This window comes from Bubalus kerabau, chromosome 19 (genome assembly GCF_029407905.1).
Source record: "Bubalus kerabau isolate K-KA32 ecotype Philippines breed swamp buffalo chromosome 19, PCC_UOA_SB_1v2, whole genome shotgun sequence".
Classification (NCBI taxonomy): domain Eukaryota; kingdom Metazoa; phylum Chordata; class Mammalia; order Artiodactyla; family Bovidae; genus Bubalus; species Bubalus kerabau.
In genome coordinates this window covers 15,678,426-15,691,203 of record NC_073642.1, presented here as the reverse complement: position 1 = coordinate 15,691,203, position 12,778 = coordinate 15,678,426, and the positions used below count along the sequence as shown (strand labels likewise).

The following is a 12,778-nucleotide window of genomic DNA, read 5'->3' as shown; positions in this document are numbered from 1 at the left end:
TAACCTGATGGGCAGCACCGAGGGGGCCTCCGCCAGCCCATCCCGGCCTGCCTCTGACCCTGTGCTCACACTGGATCCACACTTGCCAGCCTTCTTGGGCACCAAGCTTACTGCTGATGCGTGTACCTCTCCCATCCACTCTGAGCCCAGCCAACCCCACCTGTCAGTGGACACTCAGTGGGGGACTCGCCAGGTCCCCACCTGCCTCAGTGACCCCAGCCTGCTCTCAGAGGCCAGTCCACCCAGCACTGTGTGAACTTGTACAGCCTGGCACCCCGACCCTGCCCATGGCACTGGCCATCCCAGATTTGGACTTTGTGTTGTTAAGTAGTGAACTCCGACTTCATCATCTCAAGCAAGGGAAAAGTGTGATTCAACAAGCTTTAGGAAGATGAATCGAGTCAAGCACGGACTGTGTGGGTTGGGGAATTCAGGGCGCTGTGGTTGCGGGGTGTAACCAGTTATGAAAAGGCCTCTCACCCCTGCCCTGGTATTTTGGACCCAGTCGTGTTCTTGATGACACACCATGAGGACCTTTGCTGATGGCCGCAGGGCTGATGGCTGATGGCTGCGTCATTTGCCCCAGCGTGTCTTCCTGCAGACAGGCAAAGTACCTTCACAGGAGCAGGTGGGGGACTGTCCTGCCTTGCACGGCACAGGCACCTCCCCTCTCTCCTCCAATCCGTCCGGGGTTTGAGCGGGTGTCTGGCTCCCTCTGGCGATGAGAAGATGCTTGGGCATCCCCCATTTCCCCTGATGGTGGAAAGCACGCTTGCTAAATGGAGGACCGGTAAACTAAGGGTCCCCAGAGAGCCCTCAGGCTGAGTAAATGTGTATCTCATACATACGTGTGACACATATAGTCAGTATATATGACACATACACTCAGCCCGGGGGCCCTGGGATCCAGTCTCTCCCTCTGGCCCCCCGAGCACACCCCAGTTCCTTTAGAATAACTAGAAGTATTTTAATGACCTGTGACCCTTTCTACCGCCCTTTCCTCCTGCCCAGTGGTGGGTGGGGGGAAGTGCAGGATTTGGGGGCCCCAATGGCACCCCACTCCAGTACTCTTGCCTGGAAAATCCCATGGACGGAGGAGCCTGGTAGGCTGCAGTCCATGGGGTCGCTGAGGGTCGGACACGACTGAGCAACTTCACTTTCACTTTTCACTTTCATGCATTGGAGAAGGAAATGGCAACCCACTCCAGTGTTCTTGCCTGGAGAATCCCAGGGACGGGGGAGCCTGGTGGGCTGCCGTCTCTGGGGTCGCACAGAGTCGGACACGACTGAAGCGACTTAGCAGCAGCAGCAGCAGAACCCTGGCTCCTCTCTGCTTGTGTGACCACAGGCTGGTGACCCAGCTTCTCTGGGCCTTGGTTTCTTCCTTTGTAAACTGGAGGTGACAATAAGCAGGTCTCAGAGTTATCACGAGGATTCGATCATTTACCAGGTCTAGAGCACCCAACACCCAAGAGGTGCTTAATGAAGAATTACCTCATTATCATAACCAGCAGCGGTGTCTGTGTGGCTGCATAAAAACCGAGTGAGCTTCCCGTTCCTGAGCAGTGAAGACCAATGAGGACCCCTCCTGTGGACAGCAGAGCACTTTGGCGAATGAGATGGGAAATGCTTACTGAGGTCTGAGAGCTGACCTGCGGGAGCGCCCTCCCCTCCCTACTCTGCAGGGGCTGGGCCCGACCTCCGACTGCGGGCCCTGCTGCCTCCCCGGGGCCTGGGCCTGTCCCTGCGGTTCTCCAAGCCTCAGTGACCTCACGGCAGTGTCCTCTTCCTCCAGGAGCCGCTCCGAGGCCACTGAGAAGGTTCATTGAGGTTCCAAGATCCTTTGAAGATACAGGCTGTACCCGTTGGGTTACAAGATAGGAACTCTCTATCAAGTCTCTTCTCTTCAAGAAGCAGCTGGTGGAGGCCAGGGGAGGCTGCTCGGGGTCAAGTCCAGCAAGTCCACTGGGTGGTGACCCAGATGCTGGCATCCAAGATGCAGCCCCCCCGAGGGAGGGAGGCTGACCTGCATCTCATGCGTGCGTGCTCTGTCGCTAACTCGTGTGTCTGACTCTTGCGATCCCATGGACCATCACCTGCCAGGCTCCTCTATCCATGGAAATCTCTAAGAATACTGGAGTGGGTTGCCATGCCCTCCTCCAGGCGAGCTTTCTGACCCAGGGACTGCACCCATGTCTCTTAAGTCCCCTGCAATGACAGGCAGTTTCTTTACCACTAGCACTGCCTGGGAAGCCCCACATGCGAGCTCAACCAAAGACCCCGTGCCTTCAGTGGAGTTTAATTCATCCTATCCTCATCCCTCCCCACCACCCCCCCACCCCCCACCCCGGCCCTCTCTGAATCGCCACTGGCCACCCTGATCCTTCTCCCTCTGCAGTGGCATGTCTGGCCTCCAGGCTCACCCTCCTGACACACGGCTCTAGAGGACACACCTGGGCCCAGGAGCTGCCCGCGTCCCCACTGCCTGACCTCAGGGAGGCTGTGTCCGCCTCTCATCCTGGCCTCACCCCCTCTCTGCCTGTGCCCACGCTCTCTCCCAGACCACCCTCTCCCCTCCTTCCCCAGTTTTCTTAAAACCTTTGTCTTTGTTCTTTTCTTAAAATTATTTATTTATCTGGCTGTTTTGGGTCTTAGCTGTGGCGGGTGGGATGTTTCATTGTGGTGCGTGGAGTCTCTGGTTGTGAGGTGCGGGGTCTCTAGTTGTGGGCCACAGGCTCAATTGCTCCGAGGTGTGTAGGATCTTAGTTCCCCCACCAGGGATTGAACCCACATCTCCTGCATTGCAAGGTGGATTCTTAACCACTGGACCACCAGGGAAGTCCCCGCTTCGCCTCTGTGGTTATTTCTGCTCCCCACTTGCTGTCCGTGAATCATCGGCAAGTCACTTCGTCTCTCCGTACCTCTGTCTCCTGGTGTGACAATATCTGGGAGTGTACCTGCTGGTAAGGCCATGGTGAGGATTAAATGCCTGGGAAGGCAGGTGCCCGGGCCTCAGCTGGCCATGTGTCTGTGCCATCCTCACCCCATCATCATCACTTGTCATAACTTGATTTTGATGCTCAGCAATGCTTATCTGGTTTTCTGCGGTTCTATCACACGGAAGCTCACGCCCTGCATAAGAACCACTGGTCTTGGGTGCAGCATTCAGCAAACACCCTGGGTCAGCCAGAAAGTTCATTCGGGTTTTTCTGAACGATGATAAAGAAAAACAGAAACGGACTTTTTGGCCAACCCCATACTTCCGTGGACACAGGGCGGGTTTCAGACATGATAAATAAGACGAGGGTCCCACACAGGCAGGAGGAGAGCCCCCTGCAGGCTTTACCTGTGCTTCCAGCCCTACCCATGGGCTTCTCTGGTGACTCGGGGAAGAGCCCTGAGTAAAGAATTCCTGATAAAGAATCCGCCTGCAGTAACAGAGACCCGGGTTCAAACCCTGGGCTGGGAAGGTCCCCTGGAGAAGGGAATGGCTACCCACTCCAGTATTCTGGCCTAGAGAATTCCATGGACTGTATAGTCCATGGTGTCTCAGAGAGTCAGACACGACTGAACCACTTTCACTTTCAGCCCTTCCCAGGGGGTGACACCCACTGAGGGCTGCTTGTCAATTCCCCCCTGAAGCCTGGGCATCCTTGGATGGTTTTTTTCATGTTTTGGGGCTGCACTTCTGCGTCTGGATGGCACTCTGCGTTTCCTAGGACCTTCTCATGAACTGTCACATGGGACCCTCACACCCGTCTCAGGTGTGTTGTTTACTAGGACTGCTTTAACAGACTGGCTGACTTACATGATAGGCACCATGCAGCATCACTGCACAGAGGAACAGGCTCTCCCACCGTTCTGGAGGATGGAAGCCCAAGATCAGGGTGTCCTCCGGGTGGGTTTCTCCTGAGGCCTCTCTCCTTGGCTTGCAGACGGGTGCCTCCCCCCGTGTATCATGTGCATTTTCTCTACGTGTGCCCCCTGGTGTCTCTTCCTCTTCTTCTAAGGATACCAGTCATGGTGGATCAGGATCCATCCTAAAGTCAGTGAAAGTGTTAGTCTCTGAGTCGTGTCCAACTCTTTGCAATCGCGTGGACTACAGCCTGCCAGGCTCCTCTGTCCGAGGGATTCTCCAGGAAGGAATACTGGAGTGGGTTGCCATGTCCTTCTACAGGGAGGGCCTTCCTGACCCAGGGATCAAAGCGGGTGTTCTGCATTGGCAGGCAGATTCTTTACCACTGAGCCACCTGGGAAGCCCCATTTTAGCTTGATCACCTCCTTAAAGGCCCTGTCTGCAAATACAGTGCTGTTCTGAAGGACCTGGGGGTTGGGACATCAACAAATGAATTGAAGGATGGGGGTGGGGGAGCACAATTCAGCCCATGGCAGGAGGTAGGCAAGGCAGGTTGCTGCCCGTTTTACAGCTGGAGATGCCAAGGCTGCCTGCAGCCCTGCCTCCTGCTGCTGCCAGGAAGCCCAGGCTGAGGCCGGGAGGGCAGACGCTGGACTCCAGGCTCCTCCACGCTCCACTGCCCCTGCTGGTGGCCGGCAGCGGGAACGACAGGAAGCTGTGAACCCAGCCACCCTGTGAGCTCAGACCATCTCTAGACAGACCTTCTGCAAAGACCCTAGTCAGCTCGCAAACAGGATGTGGGCCTTTCAGGAAGGCGCTCCCTGCTGTCGATTTGAGTGGGTTTCCTGCCCGTGTGGCTTGTGGATTCCTAGCGGTCACCCTGCTCATCACGTCTTCTCATCTCACCAGCCAGTGTGGTCTCAGCTCTCGGGGCCCCAGGGTTTTCCAGGGGTTTTCGTGGAACATGGGGGAGGACGGGAGTGCCCTCCCTTCCCCTGAAGAGAGTCGGCCAGCTCCAGCAGTGCCTCCTGGTACCTGCCATGTACAGAGAAGGCTATAGGAAAATTTGATGGTTGCTCCATTGGTGATACAGGCTTCCCAGGTGGCTCACATGGTAAAGAATCTGCCTGACAGTGCAGGAGATGTAAGAGACGCGGGTTCGATCCCTGAGTCAGGAAGATCCCCTGGAAGAGGGCATAACAACCCACTCCAGTGTTCTCTCCAGGAGAATCCCATGGACAGAGGAGCCTGGAGGGTTACAGTCCGTGGGGTCACAGAGTCAGACAGGACTGAGCATGTCCGTCTGTGATATGTCAGCCCCCCGGGGACACTGACTCGGGGATCCCTGTGCTGTAGTTGGGTGCACAGTTGTGGCGATGTGCAGGACCGCTCTGGCTGGCTGCACAAGAGGGACTTGGGTTCCACCTCCAAGCTCCGTGTACAGTCTGGCCACGCTCGGTTCCCAGTCGCCCCTCCATTTCACAGGCCTGACATCAGATGGTGTTGACATCCTTCCCTTTTGCCACGTGTCCACATGTGTTTTGGGGTCCCAGCTGGTTCCTTGCACAAGGTCGTCAGAAGCAGAGCCCAGAGGTTCTCAACTTGGCTGCACAAAGAATCACTTGGAGATCTTGGAAAAAAAGCCCACTGTCTCGGCTGCACCCCAGACCAGCTCCATCAGATCTTGCAGGGCGTGGGCAGGACTGAGGCATTAGTATATTTTAAAGTTTCTCAAGTGACTCCAATACATGCCTGACTTTGAGACCCAGGGACCTAGCCGCCTTGGAGGCAACAGGTACGATCCTGTGGGTGGGGAGGGGCATGTAAGTTCTGGCATGTGCCATGAAGCCTTAGCAGCTTGGTGTCTGGTTTATAAACGTTGCCATGAGGATAATTCTATGACACAATTTGCATTTAGCGTCTACCCCTAATCTATGTTTAGGGGATGGTCACCCCCTCCTCCTCTCCCCGCCCCCCCACCTCCCCCTCAGAAATAAGCAAGGTCAGTTACGTCACGCTGTCAGGCTTCTGGCAGCAGGCACCAGATAAATAGGTATCGCGTGTTTTGCAGGCTTCCTGTTGTTCATGCATTCATGTTTTATTCATGCACGTATGAAGCCGAATGTTCCCTTCTTAGGGGAGAAATTGCAGCCTGCAGGTTTCAAGACGGAAGAATACATTAGTGTAAATCGAGGGCACGGAGGCAAGTGAGATGAGAGCAGCAGTGCTCTGGTGAGGGTTTGTGGGCACGTGGACACGGAGGGCAAGGACAATCTGGTCTCGGTGTACGCAGTCAGGACTCTGTCTTCTGGGCTGGTGCTGCCCTCTTGTGGGCAAGAGTCACAGTCCACCCCAAGCTGCTCTGTGAGGCAGATACCCCTTTTTTTTTTTTTTTTTTTAACTTTTTATTTCGTATTGGAGTATAGCTGGCTCGTACCTTACAAAGAATCTGCCTGCAATGCAGGAGACCCGAGTTCACTCCCTGGGTCTGGAAAATCCCCTGGAGAAAGGCATGGAAACCGACTCCAGTATTCTTGCCTGGAGAATCCCCATGGACGAAGGAGCCTGGCAGGCTACAGTCCATGGGGTCACAAAGAGTCGGACGCGACGGAGCGACGAACACACAGACACACAGCCGATTAACAAGGTTGTGACAGTTTCGGGTGAATAGTGAAGGAGTCAGCAATACACACGTGTCCATTCTCTGCCCAGTGCCCCTCCCACCCATGCTGCCACATAACACTGAGTAGAGCTTCTTGTACTGTACAGAATGTCCTTGTTGGTTATCCATTTTAAATATAGATACAGACAGATATTCTTAATCTAGACTCAGCATTGGCAAATGAGTCCTTGGGAAATCAGGAAGTGTGACCAGGGTCCCAGCCTAGGTCTGGCTGATTTCAGAGACTTCACTGCTGTACCATGATATCCTGTCTGTCCTTTGTCTAAGAACCTAAGTGATGATCCTGGAGGCCCGTGTTCAAATCCACTTCCAGCAAGTACTAGCTGTGTGGCCTTGGGGCAATCGATTAACCTCTCTGAGCTTCTGTTTTCTCATCTGCAAAAGGAGTTTCACAATATGTACCTTACCAAATGGCCATGAGAATTTTTGTTTGACCTGAAGTATACAGAAGGGAAAAGACTTGAAGCGATTGTCTCAGGATGCTCAGTTCAGTCGCTCAGTCATGTCTGACTCTTTGTGACCCCATGGACTGCAGCACGCCAGGCTTCCCTGTCCATCACCACCTCCCAGACCTTACTCAAACTCATGTCCATCAAGTCGGTGATGCCATCCAACCATCTCGTCCTCTGCCATCCCCTTCTCCTCCCACCTTCAATCCTTCAAGCATCAGGGTCTTTTCCAATAAGTCAGTTCTTCACATCAGGTGGCCAAAGTATTGAAGTTTCAGCTTCAGCATCAGTCCTTCCAATGAATATTCAGGACTGATTTCCTTTCCATTTTTCCTCAGGATGATAGGATATTAGTAAATCATTCCCTTTTCTGAATGTATTACTTTTTTTTGTACTAAAGTACAGTTGGTTTATAATATTGTGTTACTTTCAAGTATATAGCATAGTGATTTTCTTTTCAGATTATATTCCATTATAGGTTATTACAAGATACTGGGTGTAATTCCCTGAGCTATACAGTAAATCTCTGTTGCTTATCTATTTTATGTAGTCTAATAATGAAATGGAGCTTCCCTGGTGGCTCAGATGGTAAAGAATTCGCCTGCCAGTGCCGGAGACATGGGTTTGATCCTGGGTTGGGAAGATCCTCTGGAGAATGGAATGGCAACCCACTCCAGTATTCTTGCCTGGGAAATCCCATGGACAGAGGGGCCTGGTGGGCTACAGTCCATGGGGTTGCAGACAGTACTGTACAACTAAGCAACTGAGCACACACAATAGTGAAATATCTGAATGCATTACTTTCATAATCAGACAAAAACAAAGGATTCATTAGACCACTGTCCTTTGAAAAGAGGTCAAAGCACTTACCACTGTGTGCCAGCCCAGTGAGACACCATTGGAGAGACGGTTGTCTTTTCTCAAATCAGGCAAATATCAAGCAAATTTCAGGATCCCTCCAGGGAACGCCGTAGACTTCCCCTGAAGGCGCCTTTCTCCTTGTCAAGCACAGAAGCCTGAGCTCCCCCTCACCACCCCCGCCCCACCCTAGCTCAGTGCTGCCTCAGTCTTTGCTAAGAAGCCAGGGCCGTCACCTGAGATCCCAGTGTCCTAGGGCACCCTCCCTCCGCACAGCCGGGAAGGGATCAGGAGCCGGGCCTCGGGTGCCAGGCATCGTGGCTCCGAATCATATTTGCTTCTTCCTTCACTCTTGCCATGAAGCCAACCGAGAAATACCTGGCCCCTGAAATTCCCTTTTACCAGCACCTTAAGTTCTATTGCAACAGAGAATTTTCTTCCTTAAAAGTCTATTCTTGGGACTTCCCTGGTGATCAGTTGGTTTTAAATCCATCTTCCGGTGCAGGAGACGTGGGTTCAATCCCTAGTCAGGAAACTAAGATCCCACGTGCTGCAGGGCAGCTAAGCCCACGTGCCTCAGCTACTGAGCCTGAGTGCCACAGCTGAAGAAGCCTGCACACCACAGCAAAGGCCCAGCTTAGTTAAAGAAGTTTCTAAAACATTTTCTTTACAAAATCTTATCATTTGTTTCCAGCCTGTGTTGTATATTCTTTTGTGTGCTTAGTCACTCTGTCGTGTCCGAATTTGCGACCCCATGGACTGTAACCCGCCAGGCTCCTCTGTCCATGGAGTTTTCCAGGCAAGAATGCTGGAGTGGGTTGCCATGCCCTCCTCCAGGGAATCTTCCCAACCCAGAGACCGAACCCAGGTCTCCCATATTGCAGGCATATTTTTTACCGTCTGAGCCACCAGGGAAGCCCAAACCCAAATCTACTGAGAGTGAGGTTCAAACCCACACAGGCACAGCCCATTGGATCTTAAGTTCAATGCCCTAACCACTCAATGATCTCGGTTGCTACATATTCTTTTAGAAAGAAAGAGAAAGAGAAGTCGCTCAGTTGTGTCCGACTCTTTGTGACCCCATGGAATGGCCCACCAGGCTCCTCTGTCCATGGGATTTTTCAGGCAAGAGTACTAGAGTGGGTTGCCATTTCTTCTCCAGGGATCTTCCCAATCCAGGGATCAAACTCAGGTCTCCCGCATTGCAGGCAGATGCTTTACTGTCTGAGCCACCAGGAAGAGCACTCTTTAAAAAAATTAACCTTTTCTATAGGGACAAACTAGAAGGGAATATCTAAATGAATAGGAGTGTTTCTCTCTGGGTGGTGAGAGATGGTAGTTGTACCACCTTCCTTGTAATAAAAATAGCTCAAATCTATTAAACAATTACTGTACACCAGGCACTCTGACATGCACTCATGACATGCATTCATCACTTCAACCTTGGAACAACCCTCACCTTGCAAGGTAGGAACCATTGTTACCCCAGTCTCAGGTGAAGGCCCAGCCCAGAGAAGGTAATTAGCCTTCCCAAGGTCACACAGCTAATGAGCGGGCCCTCTCTGTGTGTGTGGCTCCTGTGTTGCGGTGCCTCTCCATCCTGGCTTTATTCTCAGATCATTCTTCAGTGAACGTGTGCAGCTTTTACGATGAGGAAAAGAGTTTTTGTTTTCAAGTGAACCTGTCTGGTCCCACCAACGCAAAAACACTGAAAGACCCCACGTGCCGCAACTAAGACCCGGCACAACCAAGTTAATTAATAGTGGAAAGAACACCTGGGAGAAATACAATGCAAATGCAATAATGCCCAAAGGAAATATGGGAATAGTGACATTTCTATATATTATTCTGTGTAGTCCACATTCTTTGAAATAAGCATCTCTTACCTAAGTAACCAAAAAAGTAAAACCTGTAAAGCAGAAAAGGAAATCCTGCTGCCAGAAGTACCAGCAAGGAGCATAACAGCTACTGTTTTTTGAGAACCATCTATGCTCCAGGAAAGATATTACCTGGAGCCTTTGTCGGGTGCTAATGCATTTGCTTCCTAAAGGCTCCTAAGAAGCTGGGGGTTGTCGTGAGCCCATTTTACAGAGTTGGAAACTGAGGTACAGGGAGCATTTGTGCTGCACTCACAGACACACAGGGCACATTGGAGCCTGCCGCTGTGCTTCCTGTCACGTGCTGACTCAGCCTCCAGCCAGGTATCGTCCCTGCCCTGGTGCACCCGTGACCCTCAGAGATATTACTGGATGCATCTGACTACAGAGTGAGTGGATGCACTGGGAGAAACCCCTGGGCTTCTGGATTGCCTTTTTTGCTTTTGCTTCCAGAAATATACAGAGTTTGTGCCTTCTGCTCCTTGGGGACAGCCTTCGCCCCTGTGTCCCTGTCTTGATGGGCTCTTGGCACAGAAGCCAGGCCCCGTGTCGCACTCCAGCAAAGAAAAAGATGAAACTTGGAGGGGAGAGTCGGCATTTTCTCTTTCACGGGGTACCACGTGTGTGGCTGTCGCTGAGCGACAGGTCTCCTCCACCAGGGGCCAGGAGAGAGCAGGCCTTCAAGTGGGCCTGGCTGCAGAAGACTCGGGGCCCACTGAGCAGGGAAATGGGGCGCCCACAGCGTATTTCCTTTCCCTGGGGTCTGCTAGCTTTTCTCCACCCAGCACAGCCACAGAGCATCCGTGGAGACCAGCATCTCTGATGTGCTGTATCTGGACCGGGGTCACACTGGGCCCTTACATTTGCCTTCATTCACCCCGCCCAACAGGCACTGTAAAATACATCTTATTACCATCTGCTGTTTTCAGATGTGAAAACGCAGAGAGGGCGAGGGGCTTGCCCAGGACTGCCCACAGTCACGTGGTGGTACCAGGATTCATACCCACTTCCGGAACCAGATGGCTTCTGTCCGTGTCCTCGTTGTGGTGTGAGGCGTGAGAAGCAGGTGGCTACCTGTGAGCGGCAGGGTTTGGGGTTGGGTATGGTTTTCCCTCTTTAACGTTGTTACCTGCTGGAGCTGGCTGGATACCGGTGCTGCAGGGGGCACAGGGGTCAGCTGTCCCTGGAGGCCAGGGGCCCTGGAGTCAGTTGCCGGACCTCTGTGAGCCTCAGTTCCTTTTTGGATACAGCTGTGGTGAAGGCAGCTGCCTCACTGCCTTGGTAGAAGGAATCGTGAGATAACGATGAGATAATGGATATAAATCGCATAGTCCAGTCCCTGGCATCACATCAATACAATAAGCACTCGATAGAGAGTCAATAGCCATTTTGCTATAGGTATTTATGTACACACATGTGTGTGTATGAAATGTAATAATCATGTTTTTGTGCAGATAAAATATTACAACCTAACAAATTGTTGTGAAACAAATATCTACATAGCCTGAAAATAGACCAAATTCAAAATCAATGCCTAAGAATCCACCCCACCCCACCCCCACCTCTGCCTCCTCCATCATAACTCCCTCCTTCCCTCCAGGGCAACAGTAACCACCATCCTGACTTCTCTATTATTTATTACCCTGTTTTATCTTTACAGTCTGACTTCCTAGCTGTATATCTCTCCATGGTTTAATTTTACTGTTTTCAATTCTGTGTAAATGGAATCACACCAGTGGGTATTCTTGCCCTTGTTCTTTTGGAATTGTATCTTTTAAAATGAATCCGTGTTATTGATGATGTGCTTTCTTTGCTGTATAATAATCCCATTATGTGAGGAGGTCACAGCTTGTTTCTCTGTTGCCCTGTTGATGGCATTGGGTTTCTAGTTTGAGGATCTTGCAGTGTTGGGATGAGCATTCCTGGCTGTGTCTCCCAGTGCATATCAGACTTTTCTGTAGGGTGTCTGCCTAGGAATTAGGTTTGTGGGTCATTGGGTGAGTTCCTCTTTAATTTTATAGACACTGCCAAAGGTTTGCCAGAATGGTTGTCTAATTTACGCTCCTACCAGCGGTGTGCAAGAGTCCAGATCGCCTACATCCTTGCCAACACTGGGTATTGTCAGGCTCTTCAATCAGCTGAAAATCTAGCGACATTTCACTGGGCTTATAATTTACACGTCCCTGAATTCCAGTGAAGTTGAGCATCTTGTCATGTTCCATTGTTCATTTGAGTTTCCTGTTTTGTGAAGCATCTGTTAAGGTTTATGGCCCTTTTTCACTGCTTTGTCTTTTTCTTTCCTAATTTTTAAAAATAATCGTATTTATTTGGCTGCACTGGGTCTTCACTGCTCTGCGGGCTTTTCTCTAGTTGTGAGAGCCAGGGCTACTCTCTGGTGGTGGCGCGTGGACTTCTCACTGCAGTAGCTTCTCTTGTTGCAGAGTACCGGCTCTAGAAGGTTCACGCTTCAGTAGGTGGAGCTCCCAGGCTCTGGAGCACAGGCTCAGCAGTTGTGGTGTTGCCCCTTGACATGCGGGATCTTCCCAGACCAGGGATCAAACCTGTATCTTCTTCATTGACAGGTGGATTCTTTACAGCTGAGCCACCAGGGAAGCCCTACAACTGGTTCATCCTCTTCTCATTGATTTATAAAAGTTTTTAAATATGGTCTTGATGTGAGCTGTCTGATTCTCTTATACATGTTTTTAAGCATGTATGTTACATGTATATTTTCCCACATCTTAGATTTCTTAATGTGCTCTTTTGATGAATCTATGGAATGACCTTCTTAATTTTAATATAGACCAATTTGTCAAGCTTCTCTTTTAGTGGTTTGCACTTCGTTTGGTTTAAGAAATCTCTCCCTGCCACCAACATTGTGGCAGTACTTTTGTCTGTTATCTTCCAGCAACTTTATTGTTTTGCTTTTCTCACAGGTCTCTGATCTGCCCGGAATAGATTCTTACATGTGTTGGGCAGCTGATTTTTTCCCCTAGGATTTCAAGCTTACTTAGCACCATTTATGGAAAAACGCATCCTTTCCCCCACTGCTTCA

At 51.1% G+C, this 12,778-nt stretch overlaps 1 protein-coding gene across 3 annotated transcripts in view; it reads left to right on the top strand.

Annotated features, from left to right (window-relative positions):
• Positions 1 to 12,778, top strand: part of SLCO3A1 (solute carrier organic anion transporter family member 3A1) — a 370,800-nt gene that overhangs the window by 260,118 nt on the left and 97,904 nt on the right. The window lies entirely within an intron of this gene.